This window comes from Stigmatopora nigra, unplaced genomic scaffold (genome assembly GCF_051989575.1).
Source record: "Stigmatopora nigra isolate UIUO_SnigA unplaced genomic scaffold, RoL_Snig_1.1 HiC_scaffold_24, whole genome shotgun sequence".
Classification (NCBI taxonomy): Eukaryota; Metazoa; Chordata; class Actinopteri; order Syngnathiformes; family Syngnathidae; genus Stigmatopora; species Stigmatopora nigra.
In genome coordinates this window covers 499,933-513,938 of record NW_027551603.1, presented here as the reverse complement: position 1 = coordinate 513,938, position 14,006 = coordinate 499,933, and the positions used below count along the sequence as shown (strand labels likewise).

General features: G+C 54.1%; 1 non-coding gene and 70 pseudogenes across 1 annotated transcript; all 71 read left to right on the top strand.

Moving 5' to 3' along the window:
- Positions 1–9: 9 nt before the first annotated feature.
- Positions 10–128, top strand: LOC144188695 (5S ribosomal RNA; annotated as a pseudogene).
- A 56-nt stretch (positions 129–184) lies between these two features.
- LOC144188638 (5S ribosomal RNA) lies at positions 185–303 on the top strand (annotated as a pseudogene).
- Positions 304–359: 56 nt separating this feature from the next.
- LOC144191953 (5S ribosomal RNA) lies at positions 360–478 on the top strand (annotated as a pseudogene).
- A 56-nt stretch (positions 479–534) lies between these two features.
- LOC144185590 (5S ribosomal RNA) lies at positions 535–653 on the top strand (annotated as a pseudogene).
- Positions 654–709: 56 nt separating this feature from the next.
- On the top strand, positions 710–828 carry LOC144191280 (5S ribosomal RNA; annotated as a pseudogene).
- A 56-nt stretch (positions 829–884) lies between these two features.
- Positions 885–1,003, top strand: LOC144188009 (5S ribosomal RNA; annotated as a pseudogene).
- Positions 1,004–1,059: 56 nt separating this feature from the next.
- Positions 1,060–1,178, top strand: LOC144184797 (5S ribosomal RNA; annotated as a pseudogene).
- A 56-nt stretch (positions 1,179–1,234) lies between these two features.
- LOC144182571 (5S ribosomal RNA) lies at positions 1,235–1,353 on the top strand (annotated as a pseudogene).
- Positions 1,354–1,409: 56 nt separating this feature from the next.
- LOC144190935 (5S ribosomal RNA) lies at positions 1,410–1,528 on the top strand (annotated as a pseudogene).
- A 56-nt stretch (positions 1,529–1,584) lies between these two features.
- On the top strand, positions 1,585–1,703 carry LOC144186399 (5S ribosomal RNA; annotated as a pseudogene).
- Positions 1,704–1,759: 56 nt separating this feature from the next.
- On the top strand, positions 1,760–1,878 carry LOC144182438 (5S ribosomal RNA; annotated as a pseudogene).
- A 56-nt stretch (positions 1,879–1,934) lies between these two features.
- On the top strand, positions 1,935–2,053 carry LOC144191156 (5S ribosomal RNA; annotated as a pseudogene).
- Positions 2,054–2,109: 56 nt separating this feature from the next.
- On the top strand, positions 2,110–2,228 carry LOC144186918 (5S ribosomal RNA). The gene has a single exon (XR_013324829.1). It is a non-coding gene; the product is annotated as a 5S ribosomal RNA (ribosomal RNA).
- Positions 2,229–2,284: 56 nt separating this feature from the next.
- On the top strand, positions 2,285–2,403 carry LOC144188694 (5S ribosomal RNA; annotated as a pseudogene).
- Positions 2,404–2,459: 56 nt separating this feature from the next.
- On the top strand, positions 2,460–2,578 carry LOC144189437 (5S ribosomal RNA; annotated as a pseudogene).
- A 56-nt stretch (positions 2,579–2,634) lies between these two features.
- LOC144190495 (5S ribosomal RNA) lies at positions 2,635–2,753 on the top strand (annotated as a pseudogene).
- A 56-nt stretch (positions 2,754–2,809) lies between these two features.
- Positions 2,810–2,938, top strand: LOC144187042 (5S ribosomal RNA; annotated as a pseudogene).
- Positions 2,939–2,994: 56 nt separating this feature from the next.
- Positions 2,995–3,113, top strand: LOC144189736 (5S ribosomal RNA; annotated as a pseudogene).
- Positions 3,114–3,169: 56 nt separating this feature from the next.
- LOC144182156 (5S ribosomal RNA) lies at positions 3,170–3,288 on the top strand (annotated as a pseudogene).
- Positions 3,289–3,529: 241 nt separating this feature from the next.
- LOC144182437 (5S ribosomal RNA) lies at positions 3,530–3,648 on the top strand (annotated as a pseudogene).
- Positions 3,649–3,704: 56 nt separating this feature from the next.
- Positions 3,705–3,823, top strand: LOC144181874 (5S ribosomal RNA; annotated as a pseudogene).
- Positions 3,824–3,879: 56 nt separating this feature from the next.
- Positions 3,880–3,998, top strand: LOC144184064 (5S ribosomal RNA; annotated as a pseudogene).
- Positions 3,999–4,054: 56 nt separating this feature from the next.
- LOC144188693 (5S ribosomal RNA) lies at positions 4,055–4,173 on the top strand (annotated as a pseudogene).
- Positions 4,174–4,229: 56 nt separating this feature from the next.
- On the top strand, positions 4,230–4,348 carry LOC144189436 (5S ribosomal RNA; annotated as a pseudogene).
- Positions 4,349–4,404: 56 nt separating this feature from the next.
- Positions 4,405–4,523, top strand: LOC144190492 (5S ribosomal RNA; annotated as a pseudogene).
- Positions 4,524–4,579: 56 nt separating this feature from the next.
- Positions 4,580–4,708, top strand: LOC144187041 (5S ribosomal RNA; annotated as a pseudogene).
- Positions 4,709–4,764: 56 nt separating this feature from the next.
- On the top strand, positions 4,765–4,883 carry LOC144184830 (5S ribosomal RNA; annotated as a pseudogene).
- A 56-nt stretch (positions 4,884–4,939) lies between these two features.
- On the top strand, positions 4,940–5,058 carry LOC144182154 (5S ribosomal RNA; annotated as a pseudogene).
- A 241-nt stretch (positions 5,059–5,299) lies between these two features.
- On the top strand, positions 5,300–5,418 carry LOC144189192 (5S ribosomal RNA; annotated as a pseudogene).
- Positions 5,419–5,474: 56 nt separating this feature from the next.
- On the top strand, positions 5,475–5,603 carry LOC144185629 (5S ribosomal RNA; annotated as a pseudogene).
- Positions 5,604–5,659: 56 nt separating this feature from the next.
- On the top strand, positions 5,660–5,788 carry LOC144187206 (5S ribosomal RNA; annotated as a pseudogene).
- A 56-nt stretch (positions 5,789–5,844) lies between these two features.
- On the top strand, positions 5,845–5,963 carry LOC144184580 (5S ribosomal RNA; annotated as a pseudogene).
- A 221-nt stretch (positions 5,964–6,184) lies between these two features.
- On the top strand, positions 6,185–6,303 carry LOC144190287 (5S ribosomal RNA; annotated as a pseudogene).
- Positions 6,304–6,359: 56 nt separating this feature from the next.
- Positions 6,360–6,478, top strand: LOC144190258 (5S ribosomal RNA; annotated as a pseudogene).
- Positions 6,479–6,534: 56 nt separating this feature from the next.
- On the top strand, positions 6,535–6,653 carry LOC144185907 (5S ribosomal RNA; annotated as a pseudogene).
- A 56-nt stretch (positions 6,654–6,709) lies between these two features.
- On the top strand, positions 6,710–6,828 carry LOC144187299 (5S ribosomal RNA; annotated as a pseudogene).
- Positions 6,829–6,884: 56 nt separating this feature from the next.
- LOC144188027 (5S ribosomal RNA) lies at positions 6,885–7,003 on the top strand (annotated as a pseudogene).
- Positions 7,004–7,244: 241 nt separating this feature from the next.
- LOC144183001 (5S ribosomal RNA) lies at positions 7,245–7,373 on the top strand (annotated as a pseudogene).
- A 56-nt stretch (positions 7,374–7,429) lies between these two features.
- On the top strand, positions 7,430–7,558 carry LOC144186280 (5S ribosomal RNA; annotated as a pseudogene).
- A 56-nt stretch (positions 7,559–7,614) lies between these two features.
- On the top strand, positions 7,615–7,733 carry LOC144186721 (5S ribosomal RNA; annotated as a pseudogene).
- Positions 7,734–7,789: 56 nt separating this feature from the next.
- LOC144186713 (5S ribosomal RNA) lies at positions 7,790–7,908 on the top strand (annotated as a pseudogene).
- Positions 7,909–7,964: 56 nt separating this feature from the next.
- On the top strand, positions 7,965–8,093 carry LOC144185979 (5S ribosomal RNA; annotated as a pseudogene).
- A 56-nt stretch (positions 8,094–8,149) lies between these two features.
- LOC144183794 (5S ribosomal RNA) lies at positions 8,150–8,268 on the top strand (annotated as a pseudogene).
- A 56-nt stretch (positions 8,269–8,324) lies between these two features.
- LOC144184102 (5S ribosomal RNA) lies at positions 8,325–8,443 on the top strand (annotated as a pseudogene).
- A 56-nt stretch (positions 8,444–8,499) lies between these two features.
- On the top strand, positions 8,500–8,618 carry LOC144185257 (5S ribosomal RNA; annotated as a pseudogene).
- Positions 8,619–8,674: 56 nt separating this feature from the next.
- Positions 8,675–8,803, top strand: LOC144184534 (5S ribosomal RNA; annotated as a pseudogene).
- A 56-nt stretch (positions 8,804–8,859) lies between these two features.
- On the top strand, positions 8,860–8,978 carry LOC144185906 (5S ribosomal RNA; annotated as a pseudogene).
- Positions 8,979–9,034: 56 nt separating this feature from the next.
- Positions 9,035–9,163, top strand: LOC144182583 (5S ribosomal RNA; annotated as a pseudogene).
- Positions 9,164–9,219: 56 nt separating this feature from the next.
- Positions 9,220–9,338, top strand: LOC144189626 (5S ribosomal RNA; annotated as a pseudogene).
- A 56-nt stretch (positions 9,339–9,394) lies between these two features.
- Positions 9,395–9,513, top strand: LOC144191829 (5S ribosomal RNA; annotated as a pseudogene).
- Positions 9,514–9,754: 241 nt separating this feature from the next.
- On the top strand, positions 9,755–9,883 carry LOC144183000 (5S ribosomal RNA; annotated as a pseudogene).
- A 56-nt stretch (positions 9,884–9,939) lies between these two features.
- LOC144183860 (5S ribosomal RNA) lies at positions 9,940–10,068 on the top strand (annotated as a pseudogene).
- Positions 10,069–10,124: 56 nt separating this feature from the next.
- On the top strand, positions 10,125–10,243 carry LOC144186720 (5S ribosomal RNA; annotated as a pseudogene).
- Positions 10,244–10,299: 56 nt separating this feature from the next.
- LOC144185875 (5S ribosomal RNA) lies at positions 10,300–10,418 on the top strand (annotated as a pseudogene).
- Positions 10,419–10,474: 56 nt separating this feature from the next.
- Positions 10,475–10,603, top strand: LOC144185978 (5S ribosomal RNA; annotated as a pseudogene).
- A 56-nt stretch (positions 10,604–10,659) lies between these two features.
- Positions 10,660–10,778, top strand: LOC144183793 (5S ribosomal RNA; annotated as a pseudogene).
- A 56-nt stretch (positions 10,779–10,834) lies between these two features.
- LOC144184101 (5S ribosomal RNA) lies at positions 10,835–10,953 on the top strand (annotated as a pseudogene).
- A 56-nt stretch (positions 10,954–11,009) lies between these two features.
- LOC144185256 (5S ribosomal RNA) lies at positions 11,010–11,128 on the top strand (annotated as a pseudogene).
- A 56-nt stretch (positions 11,129–11,184) lies between these two features.
- LOC144186056 (5S ribosomal RNA) lies at positions 11,185–11,313 on the top strand (annotated as a pseudogene).
- Positions 11,314–11,369: 56 nt separating this feature from the next.
- LOC144183156 (5S ribosomal RNA) lies at positions 11,370–11,498 on the top strand (annotated as a pseudogene).
- A 426-nt stretch (positions 11,499–11,924) lies between these two features.
- On the top strand, positions 11,925–12,043 carry LOC144191499 (5S ribosomal RNA; annotated as a pseudogene).
- A 56-nt stretch (positions 12,044–12,099) lies between these two features.
- On the top strand, positions 12,100–12,218 carry LOC144182738 (5S ribosomal RNA; annotated as a pseudogene).
- Positions 12,219–12,274: 56 nt separating this feature from the next.
- LOC144184392 (5S ribosomal RNA) lies at positions 12,275–12,393 on the top strand (annotated as a pseudogene).
- Positions 12,394–12,613: 220 nt separating this feature from the next.
- Positions 12,614–12,732, top strand: LOC144188692 (5S ribosomal RNA; annotated as a pseudogene).
- A 56-nt stretch (positions 12,733–12,788) lies between these two features.
- Positions 12,789–12,908, top strand: LOC144186555 (5S ribosomal RNA; annotated as a pseudogene).
- Positions 12,909–12,964: 56 nt separating this feature from the next.
- Positions 12,965–13,083, top strand: LOC144182803 (5S ribosomal RNA; annotated as a pseudogene).
- Positions 13,084–13,139: 56 nt separating this feature from the next.
- LOC144190286 (5S ribosomal RNA) lies at positions 13,140–13,258 on the top strand (annotated as a pseudogene).
- A 56-nt stretch (positions 13,259–13,314) lies between these two features.
- LOC144186102 (5S ribosomal RNA) lies at positions 13,315–13,433 on the top strand (annotated as a pseudogene).
- A 56-nt stretch (positions 13,434–13,489) lies between these two features.
- Positions 13,490–13,608, top strand: LOC144181715 (5S ribosomal RNA; annotated as a pseudogene).
- Positions 13,609–13,664: 56 nt separating this feature from the next.
- On the top strand, positions 13,665–13,793 carry LOC144186164 (5S ribosomal RNA; annotated as a pseudogene).
- Positions 13,794–13,849: 56 nt separating this feature from the next.
- LOC144181812 (5S ribosomal RNA) lies at positions 13,850–13,968 on the top strand (annotated as a pseudogene).
- Positions 13,969–14,006: the final 38 nt, after the last annotated feature.

The following is a 14,006-nucleotide window of genomic DNA, read 5'->3' as shown; positions in this document are numbered from 1 at the left end:
TGCAGTACCGCTCACGGCCATACCACCCTGAAAAGGCCCGATCTCGTCCGATCTCGGCAGCCAAGCATGGTTCGGCCTGTTTAGTACCTGATTGGGAGACCGCTTGGGAATACCAGGTGCTGTGAGCATCATACCCCGCATCTTTTTCGACATTTCATGGGTGTCCATCTGCTAGTGCAGTACCGCTCACGGCCATACCACCCTGAAAAGGCCCAATCTCGTCCGAACTCGGAAGCCAAGCATGGTTCGGCCTGGTTAGTACCTGATTGGGAGACCGCTTGGGAATACCAGGTGCTGTGAGCATCATACCCCGCATCTTTTTCGACATTTCATGGGTGTCCATCTGCAAGAACAGTACCGCTCACGGCCATACCACCCTGAAAAGGCTCGATCTCGCCCGATCTCGGAAGCCAAGCATGGTTCGGCCTGGTTAGTACCTGATTGGGAGATCGCTTGGGAATACCAGGTGCTGTGAGCATCATACCCCGCATCTTTTTCGACATTTCATGGGTGTCCATCTGCTAGTGCAGTACCGCTCACGGCCATACCACCCTGAAAAGGCCCGATCTCGTCCGATCTTGGAAGCCAAGCATGGTTCGTCCTGGTTAGTACCTGATTGGGAGTCCGCTTGGGAATACCAGGTGCTGTGTACATCATACCCCGCATCTTTTTCGACATTTCATGGGTGTCCATCTGCTAGTGCAGTACCGCTCACGGCCATACCACCCTGAAAAGGCCCGATCTCGTCCGATCTCGGAAGCCAAGCATGGTTAGACTTGTTTAGTACCAGATTGGGAGACCGCTTGGGAATATCAGGTGCTGTGAGAACCATGCCCCGCATCTTTTTCGACATTTATTGGGTGTCCATCTGCAACAGCAGTACCGCTCACGGCCATACCACCCTGAAAAGGCCCGATCTCGTCCGATCTCGGAAGCCAAGCATGGTTCGGCCTGGTTAGTACCTGGTTGGAAGACCGCTTGGGAATGCCAGGTGCTGTGAGCATCGTACCCCGCATCTTTTTCGACATTTCATGGGTGTCCATCTGCTAGTGCAGTACCGCTCACGGCCATACCACCCTGAAAAGGCCCGATCTCGTCCGTTCTTGGAAGCCAAGCATGGTTCGGCCTGGTTAGTACCTGATTGGTAGACCGCTTGGAAATACCAGGTGCTGTGAGCATCATACCCCGCATCTTTTTCGACATTTCATGGGTGTCCATCTGCTAGTGCAGTACTGCTCACGGCCATACCACCCTGAAAAGGCCCGATCTCGTCCGATCTCGGCAGCCAAGCATGGTTCGGTCTGTTTAGTACCTGATTGGGAGACCGCTTCGGAATACCAGGTGCTGTGAGCATCATACCTCGCATCTTTTTCGACATTTCATGGGTGTCCATCTGCTAGTGCAGTACCGCTCACGGCCATACCACCCTGAAAAGGCCCGATCTCGTCCGATCTCGGAAGCCAAGCATGGTTCGGCCTGTTTAGTACCTGATTGGGAGACCGCTTGGGAATACCAGATGCTGTGAGCACCATACCCCGCATCTTTTTCGACATTTCATGGGTGTCCATCTGCAAGTGCAGTACCGCTCACGGCCATACCACCCTGAAAAGGCCCGATCTCGTCCGATCGTGGAAGCCAAGCATGGTTCGGCCTGTTTAGTACCTGATTGGGAGACCGCTTGGGAATACCAGGTGCTCTGAGCATCATACCCCGCATCTTTTTCGACATTTCATGGGTGTCCATCTGCAAGGACGGTACCGCTCACGGCCATACCACCCTGAAAAGGCCCGATCTCGTCCGATCTTGGAAGCCAAGCATGGTTCGGCCTGTTTAGTGCCTGATTGGGAGACCGCTTGGGAATACCAGGTGCTGTGAGCATCATACCCTGCATCTTTTTCGACATTTCATGGGTGTCCATCTGCAAGAGCAGTACCGCTCACGGCCATACCACCCTGAAAAGGCCCGATCTCGCCCGATCTCGGAAGCCAAGCATAGTTCGGCCTGGTTAGTACCTGATTGGGAGACCGCTTGGGAATACCAGGTGCTGTGAGCATCATACCCCGCATCTTTTTCGACATTTCATGGGTGTCCATCTGCAAAAGCAGTATCGCTCACGGCCATACCACCCTGAAAAGGCCCGATCTCATCTGATCTCGGAAGCTAAGCATGGTTCGGCCTGGTTAGTACCTAGTTGGGAGACCTTCTGGGAATACCAGGTGCTGTGAGCATCATACCCTGCATCTTTTTCGACATTTCATGGGTGTCCATTTGCTAGTGCAGTACCGCTCACGGCCATACCACCCTGAAAAGGCCCGATCTCGTCCGATCTCGGCAGCCAAGCATGGTTCGGCCTGTTTAGTACCTGATTGGGAGACCGCTTGGGAATACCAGGTGCTGTGAGCATCATACCCCGCATCTTTTTCGACATTTCATGGGTGTCCATCTGCAAGAGCAGTACCGCTCACGGCCATACCACCCTGAAAAAGCCTGATCTCGTCCGATCTCGGAAGCCAAGCAAAGTTCGGCCTGGTTAGTACCTGATTGGGAGACCGCTTGGGAATACCAGGTGCTGTGAGCATCATACCCCACATCTTTTTCGACATTTCATGGGTGTCCATCTGCAAGAGCAGTACCGCTCACGGCCATACCACCCTGAAAAGGCCCGATCTCGTCCGATTTCGGAAGCCAAGCATGGTTCGGCCTGGTTAGTAGCTGATTGGGAGACCGCTTGGGAATACCAGGTGCTGTGAGCATCATACCCCGCATCTTTTTCGACATTTCATGGGTGTCCATCTGCAAGAGCAGTACCGCTCACGGCCATACCACCCTGATAAGGCCCGATCTCGCCCGATCTCGTCCTATCTCGGCAGCCAAGCATGGGTCGGCCTGGTTAGTACCTGATTGGGAGACCGCTTGGGAATACCAGGTGCTGTGAGCATCATACCCCGCATCTTTTTCGACATTTCATGGGTGTCCATCTGCAAGAGCAGTACCGCTCACGGCCATACCACCCTGAAAAGGCCCGATCTCGTCCGATCTCGGAAGCCAAGCATGGTTCGGCCTGTTTAGTACCTGATTGGGAGACTGCTTGGGAATACCAGGTGCTGTGAGCATCATACCCCACATCTTTTTCGACATTTCATGGGTGTCCATCTGCAAGAGCAGTACCGCTCACGGCCATACCACCCTGAAAAGGCCCGATCTCGTCCGATTTCGGAAGCCAAGCATGGTTCGGCCTGGTTAGTAGCTGATTGGTAGACCGCTTGGGAATACCAGGTGCTGTGAGCATCATACCCCGCATCTTTTTCGACATTTCATGGGTGTCCATCTGCAAGAGCAGTACCGTTCACGGCCATACCACCCTGATAAGGCCCGATCTCGCCCGATCTCGTCCGATCGTGGAAGCCAAGCATGGTTCGGCCTGTTTAGTACCTGATTGGGAGACCGCTTGGGAATACCAGGTGCTCTGAGCATCATACCCCGCATCTTTTTCGACATTTCATGGGTGTCCATCTGCAAGGACGGTACCGCTCACGGCCATACCACCCTGAAAAGGCCCGATCTCGTCCGATCTTGGAAGCCAAGCATGGTTCGGCCTGTTTAGTGCCTGATTGGGAGACCGCTTGGGAATACCAGGTGCTGTGAGCATCATACCCTGCATCTTTTTCGACATTTCATGGGTGTCCATCTGCAAGAGCAGTACCGCTCACGGCCATACCACCCTGAAAAGGCCCGATCTCGCCCGATCTCGGAAGCCAAGCATAGATCGGCCTGGTTAGTACCTGATTGGGAGACCGCTTGGGAATACCAGGTGCTGTGAGCATCATACCCCGCATCTTTTTCGACATTTCATGGGTGTCCATCTGCAAAAGCAGTATCGCTCACGGCCATACCACCCTGAAAAGGCCCGATCTCATCTAATCTCGGAAGCTAAGCATGGTTCGGCCTGGTTAGTACCTAGTTGGGAGACCTTCTGGGAATACCAGGTGCTGTGAGCATCATACCCTGCATCTTTTTCGACATTTCATGGGTGTCCATTTGCTAGTGCAGTACCGCTCACGGCCATACCACCCTGAAAAGGCCCGATCTCGTCCGATCTCGGCAGCCAAGCATGGTTCGGCCTGTTTAGTACCTGATTGGGAGACCGCTTGGGAATACCAGGTGCTGTGAGCATCATACCCCGCATCTTTTTCGACATTTCATGGGTGTCCATCTGCAAAAGCAGTACCGCTCACGGCCATACCACCCTGAAAAAGCCTGATCTCGTCCGATCTCGGAAGCCAAGCAAAGTTCGGCCTGGTTAGTACCTGATTGGGAGACCGCTTGGGAATACCAGGTGCTGTGAGCATCATACCCCACATCTTTTTCGACATTTCATGGGTGTCCATCTGCAAGAGCAGTACCGCTCACGGCCATACCACCCTGAAAAGGCCCGATCTCGTCCGATTTCGGAAGCCAAGCATGGTTCGGCCTGGTTAGTAGCTGATTGGGAGACCGCTTGGGAATACCAGGTGCTGTGAGCATCATACCCCGCATCTTTTTCGACATTTCATGGGTGTCCATCTGCAAGAGCAGTACCGCTCACGGCCATACCACCCTGATAAGGCCCGATCTCGCCCGATCTCGTCCTATCTCGGCAGCCAAGCATGGGTCGGCCTGGTTAGTACCTGATTGGGAGACCGCTTGGGAATACCAGGTGCTGTGAGCATCATACCCCGCATCTTTTGCGACATTTCATGGGTGTCCATCTGCAAGAGCAGTACCGCTCACGGCCATACCACCCTGAAAAGGCCCGATCTCGTCCAATCTCGGATGCCAAGCATGGTTCGGCCTGTTTAGTACCTGATTGGGAGACTGCTTGGGAATACCAGGTGCTGTGAGCATCATACCCCACATCTTTTTCGACATTTCATGGGTGTCCATCTGCAAGAGCAGTACCGCTCACGGCCATACCACCCTGAAAAGGCCCGATCTCGTCCGATTTCGGAAGCCAAGCATGGTTCGGCCTGGTTAGTAGCTGATTGGTAGACCGCTTGGGAATACCAGGTGCTGTGAGCATCATACCCCGCATCTTTTTCGACATTTCATGGGTGTCCATCTGCAAGAGCAGTACCGTTCACGGCCATACCACCCTGATAAGGCCCAATCTCGCCCGATCTCGTCCTATCTCGGCAGCCAAGCATGGGTCGGCCTGGTTAGTACCTGATTGGGAGACCGATTGGGAATACCAGGTGCTGTGAGCATCATACCCCGCATCTTTTTCAACATTTCATGGGTGTCCATCTGCAAGAGCAGTACCGCTCACGGCCATACCACCCTGAAAAAGCCCGATCTCGTCCGATTTCGAAAGCCAAGCATGGTTCGGCCTGGTTAGTACCTAGTTGGGAGACCTTCTGGGAATACCAGGTGCTGTGAGCATCATACCCCGCATCTTTTTCGACATTTCATGGGTGTCCATCTGCTAGTGCAGTACCGCTCACGGCCATACCACCCTGAAAAGGCCCGATCTCGTCCGATCTCGTCCGATCTAGGAAGCCAAGCATGGTTCGGCCTGGTTAGTACCTGATTGGGAGACCGCTTGGGAATACCAGGTGCTGTGAGCATCATACCCCGCATCTTTTTCGACATTTCATGGGTGTCCATCTGCTAGTGCAGTACCGCTCACAGCCATACCACCCTGAAAAGGCCCGATCTCGTCCGATCTCGTCCGATCTCGGCAGCCAAGCATGTTTCGGCCTGGTTAGTACCTGATTGGGAGACCGCTTGGGAATACCACGTGCTGTGAGCATCATACCCCGCATCTTTTTCGACATTTCATGGGTGTCCATCTGCAAAAGCAGTACCGCTCACGGCCATACCACCCTGAAAAGGCCCGATCTCGCCTGATCTCGGAAGCCAAGCATGTTTCGGCCTGGTTCGTACCTGATTGGGAGACCGTTTGGGAATACCAGGTGCTGTGAGCATCATACCCCGCATCTTTTTCGACATTTCATGGGTGTCCATCTGCTAGTGCAGTACCGCTCACGGCCATACCACCCTGAAAAGGCCCGATCTCGGAAGCCAAGCATGGTTCGGCCTGTTTAGTACCTGATTGGAAGACCGCTTGGGAATACCAGGTGCTGTGAGCATCATACCCCGCATCTTTTTCGACATTTCATGGGTGTCCATCTGCTATTGCAGTGCCGCTCACGGCCATACCACCCTGAAAAGGCCCGATCTCGTCCGATCTCGGAAGCCAAGCATGATTCGGCCTGTTTAGTACCTGATTGGGAGACCGCTTGGGAATACCAGGTGCTGTGAGCATCATACCCCGCATCTTTTTCGACATTTCATGGGTGTCCATCTGCTAGTGCAGTACCGCTCACGGCCATACCACCCTGAAGAGGCCCGATCTCGTCCGATCTCGGCAGCCAAGCATGGTTCGGCCTGTTTAGTACCTGATTGGGAGACCGCTTGGGAATACCAGGTGCTGTGAGCATCATACCCCGCATCTTTTTCGACATTTCATGGGTGTCCATCTGCAGGAGCAGTACAGCTCACGGCCATACCACCCTGAAAAGGCCCGATCTCGCCCGATCTCGGCAGCCAAGTATGGTTCGGCCTGGTTAGTACCTGATTGGGAGACCGCTTGGGAATACCAGGTACTTTGAGCATCATACCCCGCATCTTTTTCGACATTTCATGGGTGTCCATCTGCTAGTGCAGTACCGCTCACGGCCATACCACCCTGAAAAGGCCCGATCTCGTCCGATCTCGGAAGCCAAGCATGGTTCGGCCTGGTCAGTACCTGATTGGGAGACCGCTTGGGAATACCAGGTGCTGTGAGCATCATACCCCGCATCTTTTTCGACATTTCATGGCTGTCCATCTGCAAGAGCAGTACCGCTCACGGCCATACCACCCTGATAAGGCCCGATCTCGTCCGATCTCGGAAGCCAAGCATGGTTTGGCCTGTTTAGTACCTGATTGGGAGACCGCTTGGGAATACCAGGTGCTGTGAGCATCATACCCCGCATCTTTTTCGACATTTCATGGGTGTCCATCTGCTAGTGCAGTACCGCTCACGGCCATACCACCCTGAAAAGGCCCGATCTCGTCCGATCTCGTCCGATCTCGGCAGCCAAGCATCGTTCGGCCTGGTTAGTACCTGATTGGGAGACAGCTTGGGAATACCAGGTGCTGTGAGCATCATACCCTGCAACTTTTTCGACATTTCATGGGTGTCCATCTGCAAGAGCAGTACCGCTCACAGCCATACCACCCTGATAAGGCCCGATCTCGCCCGATCTCGTCCGATCTCGGCAGCCAAGCATGGTTCGGCCTGGTTAGTACCTGATTGGGAGACCGCTTGGGAATACCAGGTGCTGTGAGCATCATACCCCGCATCTTTTTCGACATTTCATGGGTGTCCATCTGCAAGAGCAGTACCGTTTACGGCCATACCACCCTGAAAAGGCCCGATCTCGCCCGATCTCGTCCGATCTCTGCAGCCAAGCATGGTTCGGCCTGGTTAGTACCTGATTGGGAGACCGCTTGGGAATACCAGGTGCTGTGAGCATCATACCCCGCACCTTTTTCGACATTTCATGGGTGTCCATCTGCAAGAGCAGTACCATTCACGGCCATACCACCCTGATAAGGCCCGATCTCGTCCGATCTCGGCAGCCAAGCAGGGTTCCGCCTGTTTAGTACCTGATTGGGAGACAGCTTGGGAATACCAGGTGCTGTGAGCATCTTGCCCCGCATCTTTTTCGACATTTCATGGGTGTCCATCTGCAAGAATAGTACCGCTCACGGCCATACCACCCTGAAAAGGCCCAATCTCCTCCGATCTCGGAAGCCAAGCATGGTTCCGCCTGTTTAGTACCTGATTGGGAGACCGCTTAGGAATACCAGGTGCTGTGAGCATCTTGCCCCGCATCTTTTTCGACATTTCATGGGTGTCCATCTGCAAGAGCAGTACCGCTCACGGCCATACCACCCTGAAAAGGCCCGATCTCGCCCGATCTCGTCCGATCTCGGCAGCCAAGCATGATTCGGCCTGGTTAGTACCTGATTGGGAGACTGCTTGGGAATACCAGGTGCTGTGAGCATCATACCCCGCACCTTTTTCGACATTTCATGGGTGTCCATCTGCAAGAGCAGTACCATTCACGGCCATACCACCCTGATAAGGCCCGATCTCGTCCGATCTCGGCAACCAAGCAGGGTTCCGCCTGTTTAGTACCTGATTGGGAGACCGCTTGGGAATACCAGGTGCTGTGAGCATCTTGCCCCGCATCTTTTTCGACATTTCATGGGTGTCCATCTGCAAGAGTAGTACCGCTCACGGCCATACCACCCTGAAAAGGCCCAATCTCCTCCGATCTCGGAAGCCAAGCATGGTTCGGCCTGGTAAGTACCTGATTGGGAGACCGCTTGGGAATACCAGGTGCTGCGAGCATCATACCCCGCATCTTTTTCGACATTTCATGGGTGTCCATCTGCAAAAGCAGTACCGCTCACGGCCATACCACCCTGAAAAGGCCCGATCTCGCCCGATCTAGGAAGCCAAGCATCGTTCGGCCTGGTTAGTACCTGATTGGGAGACCGCTTGGGAATACCAGGTGCTGTGAGCATCATACCCCGCATCTTTTTCGACATTTCATGGGTGTCCATCTGCTAGTGCAGTACCGCTCACGGCCATACCACCCTGAAAAGGCCCGATCTCGTCCGATCTCGTCCGATCTCGGCAGCCAAGCATGGTTCGGCCTGTTTAGTACCTGATTGGGAGACCGCTTGGGAATACCAGGTGCTGTGAGCATCATACCCCGCATCTTTTTCGACATTTCATGGGTGTCCATCTGCAGGAGCAGTACAGCTCACGGCCATACCACCCTGAAAAGGCCCGATCTCGCCCGATCTCGGCAGCCAAGTATGGTTCGGCCTGGTTAGTACCTGATTGGGAGACCGCTTGGGAATACCAGGTACTTTGAGCATCATACCCCGCATCTTTTTCGACATTTCATGGGTGTCCATCTGCTAGTGCAGTACCGCTCACGGCCATACCACCCTGAAAAGGCCCGATCTCGCCCGCTCTCGTCCGATCTCGGCAGCTAAGCATGGTTCGGCCTGGTTAGTACCTGATTGGGAGACCGCTTGGGAATACCAGGTGCTGTGAGCATCATACCCCGCATCTTTTTCGACATTTCATGGGTGTCCATCTGCTAGTACAGTACCGCCCACGGCCATACCACCCTGAAAAGGCCCGATCTCGTCCGATCTCGGAAGCCAAGCATGGTTCGGCCTGGTCAGTACCTGATTGGGAGACCGCTTGGGAATACCAGGTGCTGTGAGCATCATACCCCGCATCTTTTTCGACATTTCATGGCTGTCCATCTGCAAGAGCAGTACCGCTCACGGCCATACCACCCTGATAAGGCCCGATCTCGTCCGATCTCGGAAGCCAAGCATGGTTTGGCCTGTTTAGTACCTGATTGTGAGACCGCTTGGGAATACCAGGTGCTGTGAGCATCATACCCCGCATCTTTTTCGACATTTCATGGGTGTCCATCTGCTAGTGCAGTACCGCTCACGGCCATACCACCCTGAAAAGGCCCGATCTCGTCCGATCTCGTCCGATCTCGGCAGCCAAGCATCGTTCGGCCTGGTTAGTACCTGATTGGGAGACAGCTTGGGAATACCAGGTGCTGTGAGCATCATACCCTGCAACTTTTTCGACATTTCATGGGTGTCCATCTGCAAGAGCAGTACCGCTCACAGCCATACCACCCTGATAAGGCCCGATCTCGCCCGATCTCGTCCGATCTCGGCAGCCAAGCATGGTTCGGCCTGGTTAGTACCTGATTGGGAGACCGCTTGGGAATACCAGGTGCTGTGAGCATCATACCCCGCATCTTTTTCGACATTTCATGGGTGTCCATCTGCAAGAGCAGTACCGTTTACGGCCATACCACCCTGAAAAGGCCCGATCTCGCCCGATCTCGTCCGATCTCGGCAGCCAAGCATGGTTCGGCCTGGTTAGTACCTGATTGGGAGACCGCTTGGGAATACCAGGTGCTGTGAGCATCATACCCCGCACCTTTTTCGACATTTCATGGGTGTCCATCTGCAAGAGCAGTACCATTCACGGCCATACCACCCTGATAAGGCCCGATCTCGTCCGATCTCGGCAGCCAAGCAGGGTTCCGCCTGTTTAGTACCTGATTGGGAGACAGCTTGGGAATACCAGGTGCTGTGAGCATCTTGCCCCGCATCTTTTTCGTCATTTCATGGGTGTCCATCTGCAAGAATAGTACCGCTCACGGCCATACCACCCTGAAAAGGCCCAATCTCCTCCGATCTCGGAAGCCAAGCATGGTTCCGCCTGTTTAGTACCTGATTGGGAGACCGCTTGGGAATACCAGGTGCTGTGAGCATCTTGCCCCGCATCTTTTTCGACATTTCATGGGTGTCCATCTGCAAGAGCAGTACCGCTCACGGCCATACCACCCTGAAAAGGCCCGATCTCGCCCGATCTCGTCCGATCTCGGCAGCCAAGCATGATTCGGCCTGGTTAGTACCTGATTGGGAGACTGCTTGGGAATACCAGGTGCTGTGAGCATCATACCCCGCACCTTTTTCGACATTTCATGGGTGTCCATCTGCAAGAGCAGTACCATTCACGGCCATACCACCCTGATAAGGCCCGATCTCGTCCGATCTCGGCAACCAAGCAGGGTTCCGCCTGTTTAGTACCTGATTGGGAGACCGCTTGGGAATACCAGGTGCTGTGAGCATCTTGCCCCGCATCTTTTTCGACATTTCATGGGTGTCCATCTGCAAGAGTAGTACCGCTCACGGCCATACCACCCTGAAAAGGCCCAATCTCCTCCGATCTCGGAAGCCAAGCATGGTTCGGCCTGGTAAGTACCTGATTGGGAGACCGCTTGGGAATACCAGGTGCTGCGAGCATCATACCCCGCATCTTTTTCGACATTTCATGGGTGTCCATCTGCAAAAGCAGTACCGCTCACGGCCATACCACCCTGAAAAGGCCCGATCTCGCCCGATCTAGGAAGCCAAGCATCGTTCGGCCTGGTTAGTACCTGATTGGGAGACCGCTTGGGAATACCAGGTGCTGTGAGCATCATACCCCGCATCTTTTTCGACATTTCATGGGTGTCCATCTGCTAGTGCAGTACCGCTCACGGCCATACCACCCTGAAAAGGCCCGATCTCGTCCGATCTCGTCCGATCTCGGCAGCCAAGCATGGTTCGGCCTGGTTAGTACCTGATTGGGAGACCGCTTGGGAATACCACGTGCTGTGAGCATCATACCCCGCATCTTTTTCGACATTTCATGGGTGTCCATCTGCAAAAGCAGTACCGCTCACGGCCATACCACCCTGAAAAGGCCCGATCTCGCCCGATCTCGTCCGAACTCGGCAGCCAAGCATGGTTCGGCCTGGTTAGTACCTGATTGGGAGACCGCTTGAGAATACCAGGTGCTGTGAGCATCATACCCCGCATCTTTTTCGACATTTCATGGGTGTCCATCTGCAAGAGCAGTACCGCTCACGGCCATACCACCCTGATAAGGCCCGATCTCGCCCGATCTCGTCCGATCTCGGCAGCCAAGCATGGTTCAGCCTGGTTAATACCTGATTGGGAGACTGCTTGTGAATACCAGGTGCTGTGAGCATCATACCCCGCATCTTTTTCGACATTTCATGGGTGTCCATCTGCTAGTGCAGTACCGCTCACGGCCATACCACCCTGAAAAGGCCCGATCTCGTCCGATCTCGTCCGATCTCGGAAGCCAAGCATGGTTCGGCCTGGTTAGTACCTGATTGCGAGACCGCTTGGCAATACCATGTGCTGTGAGCATCATACCCCGCATCTTTTTCGACATTTCATGGGTGTCCATCTGCAAGAGCAGTACCGCTCACGGCCATACCACCCTGAAAAGGCCCGATCTCGTCCGATCTCAGCAGCCAAGCAAGGTTCGGCCTGTTTAGTACCTGATTGGGAGACCGCTTGGGAATACCAGGTGCTGTGAGCATCATACCCCGCATCTTTTTCGACATTTCATGGGTGTCCATCTGCAAGAGCAGTACCGCTCACGGCGATACCACCCTGAAAAGGCCCGATCTCGTCCGATCTCAGCAGCCAAGCATGGTTCGGCCTGTTTAGTACCTGATTGGGAGACCGCTTGGGAATACCAGGTGCTGTGAGCATCATACCCCACAAATTTTTCGACATTTCATGGGTGTCCATCTGCAAGAGCAGTACCGCTCACGGCCATACCACCCTGAAAAGACCCGATCTCGTCCGATCTCGGAAGCCAAACATAATTCGGCCTGTTTAGTACCTGATTGGGAGACCGCTTGGGAATACCAGGGGCTGTGAGCATTATACCCCGCATCTTTTTCGACATTTCATGGGTGTCCATCTGCAAGAGCAGTACCGCTCACGGCCATACCACCCTGAAAAGGCTCGATCTCGGCAGCCAAGCATGGTTCGGCTGGTTAGTACCTGATTGGGAGACCGCTTGGGAATACCAGGTGCTGTGAGCATCATACCCCGCATCTTTTTCGACATTTCATGGGTGTCCATCTGCTAGTACAGTACCGCTCACGGCCATACCACCCTGAAAAGGCCCGATCTCGTCCGATCTCGGCAGCCAAGCATGGTTCGGCCTGTTTAGTACCTGATTGGGAGACCGCTTGGGAATACCAGGTGCTGTGAGCATCATACCCCGCATCTTTTTCGACATTTCATGGGTGTCCATCTGCAAGAGCAGTACCGCTCATGGCTATACCACCCTAAAAAAGGCCCGATCTCGTCCGATCTCGGAAGCCAAGCATGGTTCGGCCTGTTTAGTACCTGATTGGGAAACTGCTTGGGAATACCAGGTGCTGTGAGCATCATACCCCGCATCTTTTTCGACATTTCATGGGTGTCCATCTGCTAGTGCAGTACCGCTCACGGCCATACCACCCTGAAAAGGCCCGATCTCGTCCGATCTCGGAAGCCAAGCATGGTTCGGCCTGTTTAGTACCTGATTGGGAGACCGCTTGGGAATACCAGGTGCTTTAAGCATCATACCCCGCATCTTTTTCGACATTTCATGGGTGTCCATCTGCTAGTAGAGTACCGCTCACGGCCATACCACCCTGAAAAGGCCCGATCTCGTCCGATCTCGGAAGCCAAGCATGATTCGGCCTGTTTAGTACCTGATTGGGAGACCGCTTGGGAATACCAGGTGCTGTGAGCATCATACCCCGCATCTTTTTTGACATTTCATGGGTGTCCATCTGCAAGAGCAGTACCGCTCACGGCCATACCACCCTGAAAAGGCCCGATCTCGTCCGATCTAGGCAGCCAAGCATGGTTCAGCCTGGTTAGTACCTGATTGGCAGACCGCTTGGGAATACCAGGTGCTGTGAGCATCATACCCAGCATCTTTTTCGACATTTCATGGGTGTCCATCTGCTAGTGCAGTACCGCTCACGGCCATACCACGCTGAAAAGGCCCGATCTCGTCCGATCTCGGAAGCCAAGCATGGTTCGGCCTGTTTAGTACCTGATTGGGAGACTGCTTGGGAATACCAGGTGCTGTGAGCATCATACCCCGCATCTTTTTTGACATTTCATGGGTGTCCATCTGCAAGAGCAGTACCGCTCACGGCCATACCACCCTGATAAGGCCCGATCTCGCCTGATCTCGTCCGATCTCGGCAGCCAAGCATGGTTCGGCCTGGTTAGTACCTGATTGGGAGACCGCTTGGGAATACCAGGTGCGGTGAGCATCATACCCCGCATCTTTTTCGACATTTCATGGGTGTCCATCTGCTAGTGCAGTACCGCTCACGGCCATACCTCCCTGAAAAGGCCCGATCTCGTCCGATCTCGGAAGCCAAGCATGGTTCGGCCTGGTTAGTACCTGATTGGGAGTCCGCTTGGGAATACCAGGTGCTGTGTACATCATACCCCGCATCTTTTTCGACATTTCATGGGTGTCC